Below are 18,981 nucleotides of genomic sequence, written 5' to 3'. Positions count from 1 at the left end.
GTGCCTGTTTATGAAACACATATAAAGCAAATACAAGATTTTTAGGGAGAAAGGAATATAAACAACTGAAGGCATCAGAGAAGACCTGTGTGGGAGGGAAACTTGATCTGACCTTTAAAAGGAACTAAGGATTCTAAGAGGCAGATGAAGAAGGAGATCTTTCCATGTACAGAGGACAGCTTATGAAAACACATGGAGGCACAATGTTTAGAGTATGGCTCCTGGAGTCAGAATCCTGCTTTCAAATCCAACCTCGGACACTTATTAACTATGTAATCCTGGGCAAGTCATTTCACCCTGATTGCCTCCAAAACAAACAAAGAAACACCCAGGAAGAAAAAGATAAAAATGTCATGGAAAGGGAACAGCATGACAAAAATAGTTGTCAGTCTGAAAATTTCAGTGATTGTCTGAATATAGGTGACTCATAAATTGTTTCTACATTTAGTTCACAAGAAATTTTAAATTAAATATAATATTGTCATATCTATCCTGATCAATACAAGGTCACTTATCGTCCTCTCATCTGTGACCACAATTTTCCATCAAACACAGCAATACCAAGTCATTCAAACTCCAAGCAAGAAAAATTCAAATTATCATTGTGTCTTGTTTGTCTATGACTCCATAAATTTGATGTCATTAAGTTCTGACATTTTTTTATTCCATTGCAATTTCCTTATAGCTATTTTCTTTATCTAAGGCCTGGAGTTCTTAATCTATTTTGTGTCATGGACCCCTTTGGCAGTCTGCTGAAGATTATGGACTCCTTCAAAGAGTGATAGTTCTTTACTGTTTGACAAAAATTGCTGGGAAAATTGGAAACTAATATGGCAAAAACTAGGCATTGATCCACACTTAACACCGTACACCAAGATAAGGTCAAAATGGGTTCATGACCTAGGCATTAAAGAATGAAATTATTAATAAATTAGGGGAACACAGGATAGTTTACCTCTCAGACCTGTGGAAGGGGAAGGAATTTATGACCAAAGAAGAACTAGAGATCATTACTGATCATAAAATAGAAAATTTTGACTATACCAAACTGAAAAGTTTTTGTACAAACAAAACTAATGCAGACAAGATTAGAAGGGAAGCAATAAACTGGGAAAATATTTTTACAGTCAAAGGTTCTGATAAAGGCCTCATTTCCAAAATATATAGAGAATTAACTCTAATTTATAAAAAATCAAGCCATTCTCCAATTGAAAAATGGTCAAAGGATATGAACAGACAATTCTCAGATGAAGAAATTAAAACTATTTCTAGTCATATGAAAAGATGCTCCAAGTCATTATTAATCAGAGAAATGCAAATTAAGACAACTCTAAGATACCACTACACACCTGTCAGATTGGCTAAGATGACAGGAAAAACTAATGATGATTGTTGGAGGAGATGCGGGAAAACTGGGACACTGATGCATTGTTGGTGGAATTGTGAACACATCCAGCCATTCTGGAGAGCAACCTGGAATTATGCCCAAAAAGTTATCAAACTGTGCATACCCTTTGATCCAGCAGTGTTACTACTGGGCTTATATCCCAAAGAGATCATAAAGAAGCGAAAGGGACCTGTATGTGCACGAATGTTTGTGGCAGCCCTCTACGTGGTTAGAAACTGGAAACTGAGTGGATGCCCATCAGTTGGAGAATGACTGAATAAATTGTGGTATATGAATATTATGGAATATTATTGGTGTGTAAGAAATGACCAATAGGATGATTTCAGAAAGGCCTGGAGAGACTTACACGAACTGATGCTGAGTGAAATGAGAAGGACCAGGAGATCATTATATACTTCAACAACAATACTATATGATGACCAGTTCTGATGGACTTGGCCATCCTCAGCAGTGAGATCAACCAAATCATTTCCAATGGAGCAGTAATGAACTGAACCAGCTATGTCCAGAGAAAGAACTCTGGATGATGACTAAAAACCATTACATTGAATTCCCACTCCCTATGTTTTTGCCCACCTGCATTTTTGATTTCCTTCACAAGCTAATTGTACAATATTTCAGAGTCTGATTCTTTTTTGTACAGCAAAATAACGGTTTGGTCATGTATACTTATTGTGTATCTAATTTATATTTTAATATATTTAACATCTACTGGTCATCCTGCCATCTGGGGCAGGGGTTGGGGGGTAAGAGGTGAAAAATTGGAACAAGAGGTTTGGCAATTGTTAACGCTGTAAAGTTACCCATACATATAACTTGTAAATAAAAGGCTATTAAAAAAAAAAAAAGAGTGATAGTTCTAAGTACATAAAGTAAAATGTATATAATTATAGAAGAAACCAATTATATTTAAATAGTTCAGTCTGTGATATATATATATATATATATTAGACATATATGCTTTTTTTTTAATTTAAAGAACCCTAAATTAAGAACCCCTGATTAGGCTCTAGTAGTTTCCTGCCTGGTCTACTATAATTATTATACCTATATATTTCACTTACATGACTTTTATAAGTAGTTTCTGTTAGATGTGGTAATAAAGGACTTGTCCCTAATCTATCTATGGCCCAAATATATTTACATCCTAGGAGAGTATTTTAAGTGTTTCTTTTTAGTGTGTGTGTGTGTGTATGGCTGTGCTTCTTAGTATATATATAAATATATACCTGGATACATTAAAAAGTTCCCTTTAATGCCTAACATGTTTATTGTTGAGACAAATGGAGTGAAGATAAAGGGTATCAGTCAGATTGAGTGCTAATAAACACATATGGACTTGCCTTTTTTTTTCCATTCCTTACATATACAAAACATAGAACCCTCACTGGATTATCCCACTTTTTTTTCCCCATCTGTCAATAAAGTCTTGCAGTTGACTAGGATCTTCCTCCTTCTCACCTCATCCCTTCAGGGTCAGACTCTCCCAGTTTTCCAAGGTTACAATCTGTTAATCTGACAAATTCATTATACTAATTTACTAAGAAAAGAAGATTATAGGAGCTCCTCAGGATCCTCCCTAGGATTTCTAGGCCGCACATATTAAGATAGTTTTGGAGACATTGAGTAAATATTTGTTGCATCTGACATAATGGGAAGAATGCTAGATCTGGAGTCAGGAAGTTGTTGTTCAATCATTCAGTTATGTCCAACTTTATGTGACCTCATGGGCTTTGTCCATGATATTTTTTGGCAAAAATATTGGAGAAGTTTGGCATTTCTTTCTATGGTGTGACCTTATTTTACTGATGAGGAACTGAAGAAAATTGTCACTTGCCCAGAATCACATAGTTGTGTCAGATTTTCCTGACTCCAGATCCATATTCTATTCACTGTACCACCTATTTCAAATCCAGGTCTCAAAAATGTACTAGCTATATGATCCTATGTGAGTCGTGTAATTTCTGTTTGACTCAGTTTCCTTATCTGAAAATGAAGGGGTTAGATTATATGATCTTTTCAGTTCTCAATTTTATTTCCTAGGGCCAGGACTTAACTTCTGACTTCAATTATTAGTTAGTGACCATAGACAAGTCAGTCTTTCTGATCCTTAGTTTATCTATAAATTAGGAATAACAAAACATAAAGTACCTATCTCAGGGTTAGGTGAGGAATGAGCTTCATAAGGATATGATATAATATATACAGATATATGTATGCATATCTATTGATATATATGTTTATATGTATATGTATACACATATTAATACACCACATATAAGTTAGAACTAATAATGTGAGTGGGTAAAGGACATCCTCTCTAAATCTTTGCCCACACATTTAGAAGATATAGATCCATGATGGTAGTTGTCCCCTCATAAATCAATAACTATTATAATGATAGGAGACTGGAAACCATTGTGACAGGAAGCAAGGTCTACATCAGTAAAGAATAACAGGAGTTAAGAAACCATACTGAGTGTGGGGGACAGAGAGGAGGAAATCAGATATAGATAGATAGATAGATAAATCAGCAAAATATCCAAAAGGAGTCTCAAGCAATGCACATGGTAATGATTTTCCTTCCTCAGGTAATTGGCTTACAAGTTTCTCTCTCCTGCTCTAGGGACTTTATTTTAGGTTATTAATTTCTCTCTGCTAAAAAAACCTCTCCTACTTATCAATTTGAGTTGGCTTTAAAGTACTATCACAAATTATCTCCAAAGTGTTGGTGATTTCCTCCAGAAAAATCACTACTTGAAATGGATGTGTTTCTTGCTCTCAATTCAAATTTAAATAGGACATTGAAGCCCCTACCTGTACAACAGCAATCACACAACTGGGATTAGCAGTCACCAAGGAGTATATAACACAAAGGATTTCTTTATATAAAAGGGAATAAATAATAGCTATGAAAGAATAGAAAGTAATAGAGGAGGGGTTCTCAACTGAGAGACATGTAGTTTACCACCAGACTTATAGTTGCCTCTCTAATTTTGATAGGTTTCCCAGTACCAATGAAAAAATAAAAATACTAATAAATAATAAACATTTATTAAATGTTTGCTAAGTTTAGGTGGCTTAGAAGACCTGAGCTCAAATCCAACACTTACTGTGAAACTATTGGCAAATCACTTAACCCTGTTTGCCTTAAATCTACTGGAGAAGAAAATGGCAAACTGTTCCACTATCTTTGCCAAGAAAATCCCATGGACAGTACTAGTGTACTATAGCTCATGGGGTCACAAGGATAATTGTATTATATTAACTTATATATCAGAAAAATGAGAATTCTGATTCAGTGGATAGAGAAATGACCTAGGAATCAGGAAGTCCCACCTCAAATACATACTCCAATTTGTGACCTTGGACAAGACATTTTACCTCTCAATGTCCCAGACAACTCTCTAAATTGCAAAGATTGTGTAGCTCTCCAGTAGTAAGTGAAGTTCATCCCAAGTAGCTCCTTAAACTAATAAAATAACATTATTGTTTATACATGTGTGTATATATATATATATACACATATATGTAATATAAAAATGTAATGTATTTAGGTAGGTAATATTAACATTATATGATCTTTTGAAGAGCTATATTATATGATATATTTGTATAATAATCATAATATGTCATTTTAATATAATTATATCATAAAATAATACCTTTCCAAATTGTTCTTCTCCCTTAAATGATTGCCTGTCTCTACCCCAGCTCTTATTTCTGGAGAAAAGGGAATTTCCCAGAGAGTTTTGCCAATCTGTTTTTCTTGGAATTCTCTTATATTTTCTGTCCCTAATCTTTATTTGCCATCCTTATTTTCTGGGTTAGTATTGAGCATATAAACAGCAGAGCTAGAACATAAATAAGAGTTACTTTTTTAAAAAAAATTACATGCTTGTCTGCACTTGATATATATAAAGTATCTCTGAGCACTAGATAGGTACAGATATCAAAACTGAACCTCTCAGAAAATAAGTGATTTGTATACAAGGTCACAAAACAAATAAGACAGAAAACTTAGTGTTCTCTCCATCAATGGGACACATTACTATATTGTGGTCAACTGTCTTTCAGACTGCTAAAAATAAATAAAGCTATTTTATTAAGTTAATAAGTTATTAAGTAACTTGAAGATAACTATATAATTTTTTTTTATTTTAGTTTTTGGTTTGTTTTATTCTATCACTTATTTCTAAAGTTTTCCCCCATCAAAATTAGAAATGGAAGATAGAGGAGCAACTGAAAAAATAACAAAGAGGAGCAGATTTTTTCTTGTTCTCTAATAAACTGGAGATTATGTATAGGAACATATATTTCTGGAACTGACTTGAAAGAATTTTTAAAATAGGATCAATCAATAAACATTTGTTAAATATCTACTATATGCAAGGCATTATGCTAAGTACTGAGGATAGAAAAAGAGGCAAAAATATAGCCTCTGCCCTAAAGGAGTTTATGATTTCACAGATCATCAGATTCATGCTCTCTTCTAGAAGACTTCTTCATAATGCGCCTGTCTATACAGTACAGCAAATTCAGACAGAGGAATGTGAGAGAATGTTCAAATTAAGGGGACTCTATCCTTTCTGCAAACAGTGATTAGACATAACAGGAAATGCTTAATAAGCATGAAACTCTTTATAAACAGATTGTACTACTTTCAAAAGACTCTGTAAGTATGTCTAGTTTTTTATCAGTTCTCAAATAAATTAAAAAGTAACAATTATCAAAACTAAGGTTACTAGCTAAAAATTGGAAAAATTGACCAATAGAATGGATTTTGATACAAAAGATCCCAAAGCAATCAAACAGTAACATAGTATTTGATGGACTCAGGGACTCCATCAATTGGAATGAAGCTTTATCCTTTAATACAAAAAAAAAAGATAAAAACAAACCAAAGAAAACCTCAAAAAATTGGAAAGTAGTCCAGGGATAAATTTGGTTTAGACCAATATAGCATGTATATGCTGGCTTTTTTTCTTAAGCCAGATGGGCTTCAGGACACCCTGAGGAGGATGTGAAAGTTTTTCTTCTACTGCCATTCATCTAAGCATCCTCCAGCTATGTTCTCCTCATTATTGGGGGTCTGTGACTAGTTCCCCAACTTCATCTAAACAATTCCATTTAACCATCTAATATAGATTAACTTTTGCATTTTGGATTTTGACTATTGGATTCTAGTATTTTGGTCCCCCATTCTCTTTTAATTAAAAATTTTTGTCAAGAAATTTTTTTTAATTAACCTGTCCCTATTACTGGCCTTCCCCATTATTAATTTAATTTAAATTAAAAAATAAATCCTCTCAAACAAATCTTTCAACTATGTAGTTGAGTGAAACAACTTCTCACAGTGACAGTAATTTTTCTTTCTTCATTTTAAGCTTATTACCTCTTTCTCAAGTGAATGACAGGCTATATTTTCATTCTTTTGGACTCATAGCTGATCATTTTGTTATTCAGAGCTCTAAAACATTTCAAAATTATTTTTTTCCTATAATGTCATTATCATCATGTAAATTATTTTCCTAGTTATGCTCACTTTGCTCTGTATCAGTTCTTAAAGATCTTCTCAATTTTATCTGAAATTGTTCCTTTTAATATTTCTTATAGCACATATTCCATTATATTCAATGAACACAATTTAGTCCTTCCTGAATAAGAGGATACTTTTTTAGTTTTCTATTTTAGGCTACCATAAAAAGAGTTGCTATAAAAACTTTTGTGTATATAGATCCTTGTCCTTTTCTTTTGATTTCTCTGGAGTATATACGGCTTAGTAATGATATAATTGAGTCAAAGAATGTGTACAGTTTTTGATAACTTTCTGGGCATAGTTCCAAATTTCTAGAATGTCTGTGCCAGTTGACAGATATACCAATAGTGCACTAGCATATTGGTTTCTCATTGCCCCTCTGATATTTATCATTTTCCTTTTTTGTCTCTTTTGTCACTTTCATGGATATGAGTTAAAAATCAGGTATATGCCAGAACTAGTTGGCATACCAAAGCATAACTAATTAGCTTCTGAGAACCAAATGTTAAGTTTTTAGGGTGAGCTCTTGTATTTTAGAAATCAGAAAATGCTGCAAATCAAGATTTGTTTTTTGTTTTGTTGATTGTATAGAAAATAGAGAAAATGGTGATATTATAGAATAAACTTCAAAGTGTGTCCTGAGTACTTTTTTTTTTTGAGAAACAGATGTAAACATTTGCCACCACACCAGTGTCTAAGTTGTTTTTATTTGCGTTTCTCTAATTATTACTGATTTAGAGCATTTTTTCATGTAAGTGTTGATAACTTGGATTTCTTCCTTCAAAAACTGCCTATTTATATCTTTTGAACAATTATCTTACTCAATCTTTTATGACTTCAAAGTTCAGAAACTTTTTTCTTTTTTTTAAATTTTAGTATTTTATTTTTTGCAAATTCATGCAAAACAGTTTTCAACATTCACCTTTGCAAAACCTTGTGTTCCAAATTTTTCTCCCTCCTCTCCCTGACTCCCTTCTCCTAACAGCAAACAATCCAATATAGATTAAACATGTGTAATTCTTATAAATGTATTTCCAAATTCATCATGCTACACAAGAAAAATTAGTGTGTGTGTGGGGGGGGGGAGAAGCATGAGAAAGGGAAAAAAAAGTAAACAAAAAACAACAACAAAAAGGTGAAATTACTATGATTTAATCCACCTTTAGCTTCCATAGTTTTCTCTCTGGATGTGAATGACACTTTCCATTACAAGTCTATTGTAAATGCTTTGTATCACTGAATTGTTGAGAAGAGCCAAGCCCATCAAAATTGATCATCATATAAACTGTGTTGCTGTGTACAATGTTCTTTTAGTTCTGCTCACTTTACTTAGCATCAGTTCATGTAAATCTCTCCAGGCCTCTCTAAAATCAGTCTGCTTGTAATTTCTTGTACAATAATATTCTATAACTGTGAAGACCGTGTATTTTTAAATCAGCAGGAGTCAGGAATTCAGGTTAGGGGAAAATTGTCAGTCTTTATTCTCAGTGAAGAAGGATCAGAGGTGGAAGAGAATCGGCGATAGCAATGTGTGCAGCTGAGTCAAGAAGCTAGCTGGATCAGCAGCCACAGGACCAGTAGTTAGGAGAAAAAAACCCAGGCCCAATCTCTCCCAGCTTCTCTTCCTGTCTCTCTCTGCCTCCACCCACCAAAATCGTCATTTCCTGTACAACACATCAGGACTTGCACAGAGAGTGGGCAGGGACCATTCTTTATCCAATCATGTATATTAATAGAGTATAGCCCAATTACTATTTAGCCACACGTACTTGGGACCTCAGTGCATCAACTCAAACCTCAGCCCATTACACATAACATTCATATACCATAACTTATTCAGCCATTCTCCAAATAATGGACTCAGTTTCTTGCCACTACAAGAAGGACTATTACAAACATTTTTGCACACGTGGGTCCTTTTCCCTCTTTTATGATCTCTTTATGATATGATCCAGTAGAGACACTACTGGATCAAAGAGTATGCACAGTTTGATAGCCCTTTAGGCATAATTCTAAATTGCTTTTCAGAAGAGCTGGATTATTTCCCCAACTCAGTTTGGAGACTTTTCTCCCTTCATTATATGTAAAAGTAAAGGAGTAACCAAGATTCCTCCAGGATCAAATGAGGCAAAAAGATGGTAGCTAGAGCTAACAGGCCTCCTAGGAGGCCTCAAAAGATAATCAAAAATGCCTATACATGCTCCATAGTCTGACTCTCCAAGGTACTTCCCTTACAAGTCATCACACAATTCTCCCAGAAGCAGTTTCCTGAATCCCTCATGTAGAACTGTTATCTGAGGCCCTCTATGCAGGCTTTAAACACTGTTTAGCCAGTTTTTAAGCCTGTTAACTCCTGTTAGCAGAATCTAATGCCATATTACACAATGAACCCCAAATAAACACAGACACAATATGAAGCCATAATATAAATAATTAGAAAATCAAGGAAGGAAATAGTTTTCACAACTGAGGATGGGGCAATAATTCTTGATCAAACAAGGTATAGAGAGGATCACAATTTGGAACTAGAACCCCAAAAGTCACTAAAATGTACATATTCTTTGACCCATAAATATCACATTAGGTATATGTCCCATAGAGATTAAAAAAAAAAAAAAAGAAAGAAAACACTCATGTATATGAAAACTTTTAAAACCACACTTTTATTTGAACTGGTTGTAATGGTCCACAGTGGGTAGCATCCATGGGACACATTGTATTAAATAATATAAGATATGATTAGATATAACATTTAAATTTTTTCTTGTTTATCTATTTCTAATTATTCTCCCCCCCTTAATTTTGAGCCCCAGATTCTTTCCCTCTCTGAGAAAGTAAGCAATGTGATTAAATATTTTAAATAACAATACATTTTTAAAAAAGAATATATGAATCTCAAATATCCAGATGAAATAGGAAAACTCCTGTCAATCACTTGGATTTTTCCAAATATCTGAAAGTTACTTCTCACATGGATAATTGGGTGTCATGTAGATAGTTCCAGAACATAAAAAATTAGTTGAAATATTGCCACTGGTTTTTGAAACTGGTTCTTTACAAATTATTTGCATTTTTGCCTCTCTTGGTTACCTCTCCCAAATGGATTGAAGTACCAAATTGAGGCAAATTGATGCTACCAAATTGATGCTAAAAATATAATATTGTAATGCCTCACATATAGTTTTATTATCTTCTCTTTTTTGTAGATGTAGGAAATGAAGTAAGGAAGATTATAATAGTAAGCTAATATCATAGAATGAAATCATGGCAAAGGATTTCAATTCCCCTGCCCATGCCTTTCATATTCAGCTTGTGTAATAGCAGCCTTTAGAAACATGTAGTAAATCAATGGATACTCCTTTGCACTCCCCTCAACTGAATCATCATTGCCATGCGTCTGATAGTCTACATTTTTATAACTATGGTTTGCAGAAAACTTTAAATGCATTATCTCACTTGATAGTAATCAGAACCTCTTCAAACTGGTACTCTTTAGTGCTGTTTAATTAAAATGACGTTTAATTTAAACAATTTGTAAATTCAAACTTTCAGTTAAAATGAAGTTAGAAAATCTTTGTCATCAGTAGGTATGTCTGCAGATGCCTTTATAGAATAAATTAATGTTTTCTATTATATAAATTTTTTTAGAATTTAAAAACTTAACAAAGATAAATATTCTCTATAAAGATTCTACACAAAAAATAAATACAAATTTAAAAATTTTGAAAAGATTCTGCAAAATAAATAAACATTTATCATTTCATTTCTATTTACTTCTGAATTATTTTTAAAATGTTCCTGCTAGTAAGTGTGTATATATGTGACACATCAAAATGTACAACACAATTGCTAGGATCAGGTTTCTGAAAAGGATCAAAAAAAGAAAAAAAAAAACAGATTTTTACAAACTCTAGCCACCTACAGAAGTAAAAAAAAAAACCACAAAAGGAAACCACAGTGACCAGCTGTATGCCATTTCCTGTACCTAGTGGTTAGGTCTGCAGATGAGCAGAATCTTGATAACTAGCTATAATAACTCTAGGACATTTTTTTTAAGTCTTCAAATTAAAGTTTCTGTGTTCGGTTATGAAGTTTTATATTTCTGATTGTGTAAAAATGAAAAATTCCTTATACTACAATTTCCTTCATGAGAAGCTGAGGACACACAAAATTATATATATTTACCCTGGTAACATTTTTAATATATATATTGCCACATTTTAAACAAAATTAAATGTGGCAATTATTTTTCAATTTAACAAATATTTATTGACTGTGCACCATTTGTAATACCCATACAAGATACTGGGAAAGATACAAAGATACATAAGAAACACAGAGTAATTTCAATAAATCTTTAGAGATATTAATTAAATTGTCATAAAAATGTGTAGACTGGATAGAAGGTTGAACTTGGTAGCAGGAAGACTTGGATTCAACTTTTGCTTCTGACACATACTGGTTGAATATCATGGTCAAATCACTTAATCTCTAACACTGCAATTTACAAATGAGTTGTTCATATGGAAAGGTTAAGGGATTCCTCACCAGGAGTTTTCCATACCTGTAAAATCACAAGTCATATGATATTAACAGCTGTTACACTAAATCTTCAGACTGAATCATTACTTTAACACTTCCAAATGGATAAATCTCTATGAATATTTAAATATACACTTGCATGTGTATATGTGTGTGTATATCATTATAGAATCTGAAACTGTGATTGCATGGTAGAGAGAACTCCTAGGTGAGAGATATGGGTATATGTGTGTGTCTATACCACACATGTGCATGCATACACATGGCTTAAAGGTAGAAGTTAAATCCAGTCTGGGACTAAACCATACCTTTTGGCCAAACCAAGTTCATTACCATCCATTATTTCACTCTAAGCATAGTAATTCAGAAAGGCTGTGGAAACTTACATGCATATTGTTTTAATCAAAATCGCATATGGCTAAATTTAAACCCAACTGCTAAAAATTGAACTCTTGGTTACTTTATAAGTTTTATAATTTAAAATCTATTCATGAAATGATTGCTTACATCTGGAATTAAAAATGACTATGTTGGTCTCGGTGTTTGGAGGAAGTTTTTCTTTGTTAATTTCATATTATTTGCACAGATAGCAATTATCAGAGGCATAGTTGCATACAAAAAAAAAACTGCATCAATATCTGGTTGGTTATCTAATGGTACATATATTGTGAAGTCAATTCCCCTTTAAAACCATTTGCTATCATGTGATTTATTTATAAACTGAAATTCAAGTTGTCATCTTACTCCAGCTTTCTTTAATGTGGGAACTAGAGTTTAAAATAGCTCTCAGGAAATATATACCTATTAACAAGAGATCAAAAGTTTCCTACTATCACAATGCATTCCAAAGTGAACTATGGAATTATATAAAATTCTTTCATATCTAGTTGCCAAATTTTTTCCCAAAGTAGCTAATGAATTCTTAAGTTTCTCTTAGAAAACATAACCATAAAATTATTGAAACCCCAGGGGATTTCTAATGCTTTATTTCTAATCATTAGCCGAGTTTGCTGATAGCCTCATGAAAAATAGTCATGGTGCTATGAGATAGCATGACATAATAGACAGGGTGTTGAAATTGGAGTCAGGAAGACCTAGTTTTTAATCCAAACATTTATTAGCTATGTGACTCTGACAAGTGACTTAACCTCTCTCTCATATTCGGTTTGTTCATTTGTGAAATGGGAATGAGGCCACTGCCTCAAAGAATTGTAAAGATTATATTATATAATATTTGGAAAGTGTTTTGAAAATTTTGAAGTATTGTAGAAATGTTATCTAATATTATTATTACGTGTTAAAACAATTCTTTTATTGAATTAAATTATCATATATTAAGCCATCTTTTTTCAAACTAAAAGGGATATGTGAATGTCTGCTGTTTGCATCAAATAGGTGGTATTGTCCACAGGTATAAATGTAATTATGATATCTGTTTGTCCCTCCTGACCTAAGAATTGGGGGCAGCTCTCATAAAATCTATCTTAAATGTGTCCCCATTTAGGAAAATCACAAATACTTCAGTATCTGACTTTATTTACTTCCTTAAAAGGGCTCCCAGCTTCTATAAAAATATTCAGGCTAACAAGGATGTTTCAAAATGGAAAAAGATTTTATTTAAGCAACAGACTTAGCCAAGAACAATGACAGTCAAGAAAATCTTTCCTCCTTACCTTTCCCCTCCTTTAGGACTCTGTATCTTGGAGACAATTAAAGAGCCAATCTCTCCCTGGACTTACAAAATCTACATTATTTACAATACTAGTGAAGGGCAAGGTCCAAGTTTAGTTCTTCATTTGTGGCTCTGTGCCTCATAATTCTTTGTTTCTTCTTGCTCCTCTAACCTTCCCATTTAATCTTTCTCTTTCCCTCAGTATACCACTGATTACCTAGATCTGGCGGACTTGAATATGGATTCAATGACTTTTTAGTGCAGGGCTCTTTCCAGGTGCAACTGTTAAGGTTTTTTATGCTTTTTTTTTTTTAAATTCTCTCTCTCTCTCTCTCTCTCTCTCTCTCTCTCTCTCTCTCTCTCTCTCTCTCTCTCTCTCTCTCTCTCTCTCTGTCTCTCTGTCTCTATTTCTATCTCTTTCTCTCTCTGTCTCAGTCTCTCTCTCTCTCTTTCTCTTTCTGTTTCGCTCTCTCTGTCTCCCTCTCCCTCTCTCTCTTTCTCTCTCCTCTCCCTTTCCCTCTCTCTCTCCCCTTCTCCCCCTCTCCCCTTCCCATTCCCCCCCCCTCTTTTTCTCCAGTTCCTATTGAGATCTCTAGTTAGTTCTCAGTGATGTCTCTATATCTGTGCCTGCAATATAATTATACATGCATTGTAATCTTGTTTGTCCCGGCATCTCATTCTATTTCACACTAGGGAAATAGAATTTACCTGACTCAAATCTGATTCCTACATTAAAAAAAAAAGTTATTAACAAATGGTAAAGATTAAGACTTAATGCTCTAAATAAGACATTCAACAAACTCTTTAAAACCAATTTAGAATATTTTCTTCCATGGGTTTGAGATTCCCTAATAATTTAATGTACTTGAATTAGTCTATAGTTTGTGAAGAAGTTTGGTCAATCTAATAACATTAAAGAGGAGGCCTTTGTCAGGACTAAAAGATAGGGTTAATATACCCATCCTTATTGATACTAAGTAGAGCTGATTGACAAAATTACCTTAATGGAGTTGGGAAGTATTTTAACCTGGATATTGTTGACTGGCACACCTTACTGAAGATAGTTATTATAAGTGGTCCTGTTATTTGTCTTTTGTTTTGAAGAGAACCATGACATCAGGGAGGTGAGGCCATGACATGCAGGTGAGTTGGATTTAAATAAGGATGGGCTGTCCATAATCATCAGCCTCACTTTTCCCTCCATAGTCATGTAGGTCCCTTAGCCAGATATAGATCAAGAAGACTGGAGATGGATGCAGTGAGAGACCTTGACCTTTATAAGCTAAAGTGTTTGATTGGTCTTAGTTTGACTGGTTCAGTGATTAAGGTTAAGTAAGAATTGAAGCAAAGAATGGCCTCTTTTATCTAATAAAAAAAAAAATCCAATCTGGGAGGGGAAGATGCTCAGGGTTTCTGGTCAAAACAGAAACAATTGCTTTTTACATTCAGTTTGAGTCGATCAGGAAGAGTAACCAATTGGGGCTTGCCTGGAATCTATTATTGGTTAATCATTGGTCTACATAATGACCAAACCCCTATTATTCAAGTTAGGGATGAGGTTGTTCTCACCTATCTAGAAGATCATCCCAAAACAATGGTTTTATTCTTTAAATGGGTTAAATTGCTTTCTACAGTTGTGTACAAAACACTAACCTTCTCCAACCTATGAGGGAAATGGATTAAGTATTATTATCCTCATTTAGAAAAAAGAAAACAAAGCTCTGGAAGGTAAATGAGTTAGTTGTCTATGGTTACAGACTATAAGGGATAGAGCGGGAGCTGGAATCCAGATCTTTTTAGTCTATATTCCTTTCCACTATACTGCCAAGAAAACCTGGATAAACTAATTAAAAAAAAAGTTAGATTACTATGTTATAAATGTCTATTGAATGAAGAAATAAATGAAATAATGAATGCATGAAAAGCATTTTCTAAGCACTTAATTTGTGTCAAGTAGAATGCTAAGCTCAAGGGATACAAATATAAAAACATGATAGTTCTTGTCCAGTACTTTACAATCCAATGTGGAGAGACTGTGCACATTTGGGAGTGGTGGCCAGATAAGAAATTTATTATGGTCTGAGAAATCATAAAGGTGACAAGTAGAATCATACAGCAGTACATTAACATAACCTTTGAGTTTACCAAGAAAGGGGAAAAGTAGGAGTGGAGATAAAATAGGTAGAGAGTTTTAGGGTAAAAAATAGTGAGAGTGAAAATGAGTTGGGGTGGGAGGCAGAGACAGAAGATTTAACTCCTCCCAGTCTTGGCTTCTGGGAATAGGCTATAAATGATGGTGCAACACCAGCACAAGAGCAGCAGGGGGGAAGATAGTTGGTGAAGAGGTTTCTGGGAAAGAGGAGGCAAGTAGTTTGGTTTCTCCCTCCCTGACAGAGACAGGTTGATTACTTTTAATTTCATTTTCTACTAAAAACAGTACTTGTTTTCCTTTAATCCTTTAAACAGATCATAATTTCATGAAGATCTTAAGCAAAGGAATTTTTTCTTTCTGCAGCCTTTTAATTGTTCTATTAAAAAATCTGTAATAGAATTATTAAAATAATTTTCTTGAAACAATTTTCAAAATTGGTATACATTTTCTACATACTACCAAGGGAACCGAGATTTTAATATGGAACATCTTACTGATATTTATCAAAGAAACAAACAAATACCTCAGATAGCTTGTATTCATAGAAATTATATCAACATGCATGTCTCATTCACGTCATCTTTAAATGAAATTTAAGAGAGCCTTTCATCTATGAAACATGCAGGTTGTTTCATGAAATAGCTTTCATAAAAATCATTATTCTCAAATGTGTAATTCATATTTTTACCACACTATGTAGCATCATATATCATTCCTTTTTAAAAATTCATCATACACCATTTATTGCTCAACCTGGCATATTATGTTTACTATAACTTGGATTTTAACCATTATCTCTAAGTTGATTGCATTTCATTAAGAGACATAACAAATGAATATGCAATAGATAGAAAATGCACACTTCCTTGCATAAAAAGATAATGCTATTAAACTATTATCCATGAAACATTAACTCTCCTTCCCCTCCCTCCATGTGATGGGTATTTTTGAGAAATTTTTAAAAATTATTTATTGAATGCCAGCTACATATGCTATTCACAAAAAGAATATAAAGTTGTATGACTCATAATTCCTGCTTTAAAATTCATAATCTAGTATACATTAAGAAAAAAGGAAAATGTTGGAAAGTAATAGCAATGGAGAAATGCCTTAGTATATAGAATTCAACAATAAAACCCATGTCCTCAGATGTCTATAAACAAATGGACAAAATATAGGTAACAATCAAGGTGAACTAAAGTTTCTAATGCCAAGAAAGCAAATTTGATATGAAAGATATCACAGAGACTACGTAGGAGAATAAACATGACTAGAATGTAGCTCTGATAGAGTCTAGTTATCCCTTCTACACCAAGATTTTCTCCATCACAGTTTCCATATACTATAGCTTGTTTTGTTTTTTGGGATGAGGAGGGTTAAATGGGAATGTTGGGGGGAGTTTTGTGGATGCTATAGACAACACATGAAGGCCAGCAGATGACACAGAAAATGTTTAGAAACTCAGAAATGCATAAAATATGTGAATAATATTAAATAATATCCACCCAAATTTCACAGTAAGAGATTGTAAACACTACATAAAAAGGGGAAAAAAGTCAGATTTCTATTATGAAGGGAGGGCCAAGAAATTTTATGGGGATTTTCCAAATCACCAGGGAGTAGAGTGCATGCTCCTAACCCCCCTCTATGTATTCTTATTCAAAAGGAACAGAATAGTTAAAGGGGGAATAAAACTGATGGGAACTGAGAGCAGGGACAGAGGGTTAAACAAATAACATTGCATATTCAAAAGAGAGGCTATATGAGGAAATCCAAGAACCAAAGAAAGGAAACATGGTGGATAGCATTTGAGTGAAGATAAATGAAGGGAGAAATAAAAGTGATATTGTCAACAGAATATACTATAAATGACCTGGACAGAATAAGGAAATAGATGAAAAGTTTGGGAAACAGATAACAAACCTGGCAGAGAGGTATGATATAATAGTGAAGGAGGATTCCAATTATTTCCCCATATCCTGAAACCCACTCTCTGACAAAAGATTTGTTGATGAAAATTCCCTTAGTGATATTTTCACTGTTTATAAGATAGAGAAACATACCAAGGAGAAATTCTGCTCTAGACTTTATTCTCATCAACATAGAGTCAGTGTGGTACAATGTGAAGAAAGCTGAACTTTGAGTTAGGAGACTGGGCTAAGAATTTTGATTCCACCACCATCAGAGCCTCATCTTCCTCATTCATTAAACTAGAGGGTTGTATAAGATTACTTCTGAGGTAACTTTCTGTTCTAAGTCTATGATCCTTCTTGATTTCTGGTGCAAGGGAACCTTGGAGAAAATGACCATTTTATCTAAGTATTAAGGATAAAGAGAAAAACTAAGCCTAATTTGACATGCACCCTAGATTTTGGGAAATTGAATTTCAACGAATTCAGAAGAAAGGATAAGATCCCTGAACTAAAATTCTACAAAGGAAGTTAATTCAACAGAAACGGGAATCTTTCAAAAACAAAATTCTAAAATCTCAAAGAGCAAAAAACCTTAATGAGGAAGGAAATAAGTAGTTGTCCAAAAAGTTGAATTTGGCTATATAGAGAATTTGTGGATTGAATCTGAATCTTGAAGGATGGATTTAGAAGATAAAAATAAGTATACATATCTGGATAGATACATTAACATTGTATCTTCCTTTAAGAAGAATTTCTTAACTATCAAAGATCATAGTGAAGTGTTGTAGAGGAAAGCTAAGAACAACAAAAAGTGTTTTAGCAGAAAAAATTAGGGAGAAATAGAAATGCCACCACAATGGATGGAGTGATCAAAACAGATGACAAAGAGAAAGCAAGGTTGTTGACCTTTCAGATCATCCTTGTTGGCAGAGAAAATAGAAACAAAATGAAAATCGTTTGCAAAATACAAAACAAAAATGACCATACTTACTCTTGATTCACTAAATTCAAGATCAGGAAAACTGTAAGTATATATATAGATCCCAGGGTACTCAAAGAATAGGTAGATATGGTTGCTGAGCCAGTGGTGAAACCTTTGCAAGATCTTGGAGAATAGAAGAGGTAACACAAGCTTAAAGCGAGAGAGAGATTTTCCTGTTTTCTAAAAAAGAAAGTGAGTTGGGTCTGTATCCTATAAGCCAGAGAATTTACTTCTATTTCTGGCAAAATTCTAGAATGAATTATCTCAAAGTAGTTAGAAAAAGAAATGTTCATCATGAATCAGGCATGCCTTCACCATGAATAGGTCATGCTAGATGAACTACTCTCATTTCCTCTTTGGCAAGTTTACTGGACTAGTAGATCTGAATATTGTTTATCTAGAGCTTAATAAAATGTTTGAAAAACTCATACTATTTTAATTGACATGATGGAGAGATGTAAGCTAGACAATAGAGACATTCAAAATATGTTGAATGACTAGATCCAAAGAGTTCATGGTTCAGTGTCACGTTGGACTCCCTATGGAGGACCTGTTCTTGGGCCTTATCAATGTTTACCAGTAACTTCGATAAAAGTTGGATCTAAAAATTCACACACAAAAGATAGTGTTTCTACAAAACTGACAATGCCACAATCAAAACTAATAACTAACACACTGCATAGCAAAGTCAAGATATCCTCAAAAATATTGACAGGACAGATTTGAAATGAATAATAAGATGGAATTTAATAGGAATATATGGAAATAGTCTA

This window comes from Sarcophilus harrisii, chromosome 4 (assembly GCF_902635505.1).
Source record: "Sarcophilus harrisii chromosome 4, mSarHar1.11, whole genome shotgun sequence".
Classification (NCBI taxonomy): Eukaryota; Metazoa; Chordata; class Mammalia; order Dasyuromorphia; family Dasyuridae; genus Sarcophilus; species Sarcophilus harrisii.
Note: the sequence above shows the minus strand (reverse complement) of the source record.